Below are 414 nucleotides of genomic sequence, written 5' to 3' on the forward strand. Positions count from 1 at the left end.
CCTCCTGGATAATGGGACGTAGTTTTAAGATCTCCTTAGGTAACAAAATACAGTGGAAGTCGTACCTTCAGTAGATATAGCGTAGGTTAACACTGTCTTTTAATTAGTAGTTGTCAGGACCCACCTGGATAATGGGAAGTAGTTTAAGACCTTCTAAGACAACAAATGTAGTGGGAGTAATACCTTTAAAAGATATAGCTTAGGCTCGTAATTGTTAGAAGTTGTCAGGACCTCCCTAGATAATAGGACTTAGCTTTCAAATCCTTATAATAGTTGGTAGAATAATTCAGTTTAACACTTACCCATGTACCCGACCACCAAACTGGGGCAGAAATTTTCTTTGTTGTTTATTTTGTTGCAGTCAGGAGCCCACCTGGAGAACAAGGGAATACTTTTCAAGTTCAGCAGTCAGGA

This window comes from Nicotiana attenuata, chromosome 6 (assembly GCF_001879085.1).
Source record: "Nicotiana attenuata strain UT chromosome 6, NIATTr2, whole genome shotgun sequence".
Lineage (NCBI taxonomy): Eukaryota > Viridiplantae > Streptophyta > Magnoliopsida > Solanales > Solanaceae > Nicotiana > Nicotiana attenuata.